Below are 3,948 nucleotides of genomic sequence, written 5' to 3'. Positions count from 1 at the left end.
GGTTGTATAAAGGCCTCACACCTCACTTACCTTTATTGTTGTATGTAAGAGGAGTGGCAACAAATTATGGGCTTAAAGATTTGAGTTTGAATATTAATGAAGCTATAAAATCTATGTTTATTTTTCTCATCTATTTTGTTTTCATGATTATCTTGACTTACTAAAAATTATGAAAGCTCTTTTGGTTCACCTTGAACCATAGTCACCATTTTGATTTTCTGAAGAGACTTATATTTTGAGTAATTACTAACTGATCTGTAGGGAAAGATTTATCAAGAAACCAACATATTTGTTTCATGTTCATATTCTTTTGCGTTTGGTTGGTGAGATTAAGTGCCTTAAAACACTTCATGAGATCATTTGCATATTGGTCTGCAATTGTTAGCTTAGAATATTGTGAAATTTGGCAGCTTGACTCATACATTTTCATGGCAATGCTTTATTTCTTCCAAATAAAGCTTTCTAGAACTTGTGCTTTGCATTGCTTTAACATGCTATGGGAATAAGAGCAGATGTATGAAAAGCCATCACATATAAACATCAATGAATCCCAAACAATAACATCGTTCATATTTATGATGAATTACAATATTCAATAGAGTTGTACAATTTATATATGTGAAATGTTTAGCTCATAGAAATACTTATGTTTCATTTTCTCTACTGATAATGGCATTCTTAACATTTTCCTAAGATCTTAAAATAAAGTGTTTGGGAAGCACTTTATCATGAAGACAGTGTGAATTGTAAGCAGTGTAAGGTTAGGAGTGATTATTCCCCATAATAGTTAAAGGGTAACTTCTTTTATGCCTTATTTTCAAAGGTTTTTAAAAATTTTATTTATTCTAATTTGTTATAGATGACAGCAGAATACAATTCAATTCATATCACACAAATAGAGCACAAATTTTCATGTCTCTGGTTGTACACAAAGTAGAGTTCATGTTTTCATACATGTATTTAGGGTAATGATGTCTGTCTCATTCCACCATCTTTTCTATCCCCATGCTTCCTCCTTTCCCCTCCCTCCCCTTTGCCTTATCTAAAGTTCTTCTATTCCTCCCACACTGCCCCCCATCCCCATTATGAATTAGCATCCTTATATCAGAGAAAACATTTGGCACTTGGTTTTTTGGGATTGGCTTACTTCACTTAGCATTATATTCTCCAACTGTATCCATTTACCTGCAAATGCCATGAGTTTATTCTCTTTTAATGCTGAGTAATATCCATTGAGTATATATATCAAAGGTTATTTTAATGATAAACTTTGAAGCAGAAACTACAACATAGGCATTTTTGTTTTGTTGCTAATAACATATAGGTTAACTAAATAGGATCATTCACAAATGATCCATGAAATGATCCAAAATAGAATTTAGAGTGACCAAGAAATGCCTAGCCCCAAAAGAACCTCTTGTCTTTTTGTTGTATTTACATAATCAGTCACATATGTCGCTATACACTCAAAAGGTGAAGAAGGAAAATTCTGTCTGCGCACATAGTTATCAACCATTCACATATAGGGTCATCTCCATATTGACTGGAATGCAGGTCAAGAATTATTAAATAGGTACATAAAGGGTCATAAACATCTCATGTATGCTCTCCTTTAAAACGGCCTTCACTGTTTGCAATGGTGTTTATAGAGTGGAGGACTGATTCCTGCAATTGCTGCTTTAGCTTTTACTCATGGCAGCCAGGGAAGGGGGAACCCGTCAGCTTCACGGGGTGCATGATGCAGGACCTGGGCCTGTTCCGGGTGGTGTCCAAGGACTGCGAGGACCTTCTGGAAGTAAATCTGCAGAATGGCATTTTGTTTGTGAATTCTCGGATCAACCGGGAGGAGCTGTGCGGGCGGAGTGCAGAGTGTTCCATCCACCTGGAGGTGATCGTGGACAGACCGCTGCAGGTTTTCCATGTGGAGGTGGAGGTGAAGGACATTAATGACAACCCACCAGTGCTCAGAGAAAAACAACATAAGGTCTGAAACTGCACCTCTGGACACAGTTTCTTCTAGAAGGCGTTCCTGATGCAGATTTTGGCATAAACTCTCTCCTAACTTATACACTAAGTTTAAAGGAGCATTTTGCACTTCAAACAACAACAGCAACAACAATGATAAAAGCACATTGCCTGTGTTAATTCTTCGGAAGTTACTGTACAGAGAGGAAACCCCCAAACTTAATTTATTGCTGATGGTCATTGATGGTGGTAAACCGGAGCTAACAGGATTGTCAGATTGGAATAACCACCCTGAATGTGATGCCAACACTCCAGAGTTTGATAAGCCTGGTTATAAAGCAGTATTGTTTGAAAATGTCAGAAACAACACTAGAATAATTCAACTAAATGCTTCGGATCTGGACGAAGGCCTGAATGGGGAAATTTCCTGTGAAATCAGAATGATTTTGCCAGTGAGTGAGAACTGCAAGTTTTCAATTAATCCAGGTATAGGTGAAATTAGAATCCACAGGGAACTAGATTTTGAAGAGAATAATGCTTATGAAATTCAGGTTAACACCATTGAAAAGGGATTCCTTCCATGGTAGGTCACAGTTTGGTCCTGGTGGAGGTTCTGTACCCGAATTACAATATTCCTGAGAAATTCCCTGTGAGAGAGGATGCCCAAGTGGGGGAATAGCGGGTCTGACTGTGACTCTGGGGCCAACAGACAGGTCACCTACTCCTTGTCATCCTACATACCCTTCAAGCTGGTGTCTACATTCAAAATTTACTATTCCCTGGTTCTGGACAGTGCCTTGGACCATATCTGCCTATAAAGTAGTGGTTACTACAAGGGATGAGAGCTCGCCTTCGCTGTGGATTACCACCATAGTGTTCGTGAAGGTGGCGGACGTGAACGACAATGCGCCAACTTTTGCGCAAATTGAGTACGAGTTGTTGGTGAAGAACAACCCACCGGCTGCTGACGCACAGGAGAATGCACAGCTGTCGTATTCGCTGGTGGGTGGGCGATCGCTGTCGAGCTATGTCAGTGCACGTGGAGAGCGACAGTGTGGTGCCGCAGTCCGGCTGCAGCAAAATATCCGGGAGTGACGAATGACTTGTGTACCTTGATACAGCAGGAATGGAAGCCGTTTATTATAGGACAGGAGAGGTATTTATACATTTTACACAGCTTATTTAATTAGCATAAAATAGATACAGCAGTCAACCAATAAGGAATCTCCACACTTAATGGCTCGCTTTTGTTACTTCACAAACCATTACCTCTGGCATTTTGCCAGGCACCATGCAGACTTGTTTATAGATTCTAACACTTCTCTGGCAAAATAACAGGTGCCAATCTGACTTGTTTACAGACCTTAACAGTGTGGGTGCGCTGCAGCCTCTGGACCTTGAAGAGCTTGAGCTGTTGTAGTTTCAGGTGAATGCGCAGGACTCTGGCGTGCTGCCTCTGGGCCCCAAAGTGACGTTGCAGGTATTCGAGTTGAATGAAAATGACAATGCTCGCTCCCTGCGAAGTCAGGGGCGGGCATCCCAGGTGGCACAGTGAGTCAGCGTGTGCCGGTATCAATGGATGCTGGCTACGTCGTAGCGAAGTATGTGCAGTGACCCTGATTCAGGATACAATGCATGACTATCTTATGAGCTGCTGCCAGCGACTGGTGTTGCTCAAAGCCCATTCAGCTCGGGGCTGTATACTGGCGAGATTAGCACAAGGCGCGCCCTGGACTAAGCAGACGCGCCAAACAAGTGCCTGTTGGTGCTAGTGAAGGACAATGGCGAGCCCCCACTGACGGCCACTGCCTCAGTGCTTGTGTCTCTCCTGGATAACAGTCAGGAGCCAAGGGACCGGCATGTGCTGCAGACCAGAAGATGGTGGTAGTAGATGTCAAGGAGTACTTGATTATTACAATCTTTGTGGTGTCCAGCTTCTTTGTGCTCAAGCTGCTGTGTATGCCGCCCTGCGGTGCTTGGTAG

At 41.7% G+C, this 3,948-nt stretch overlaps 1 pseudogene; it reads left to right on the top strand.

Annotated features, from left to right (window-relative positions):
- Positions 1–1,738: 1,738 nt before the first annotated feature.
- On the top strand, positions 1,739–3,948 carry LOC143400431 (protocadherin alpha-12 pseudogene; annotated as a pseudogene).

The sequence above is a fragment of the Callospermophilus lateralis genome, chromosome 5 (genome assembly GCF_048772815.1).
Source record: "Callospermophilus lateralis isolate mCalLat2 chromosome 5, mCalLat2.hap1, whole genome shotgun sequence".
NCBI classification, from domain to species: Eukaryota; Metazoa; Chordata; class Mammalia; order Rodentia; family Sciuridae; genus Callospermophilus; species Callospermophilus lateralis.
The sequence above is the reverse complement of the archived record's forward strand: the minus strand, read 5'-3'. Positions and strand labels throughout refer to the sequence as shown.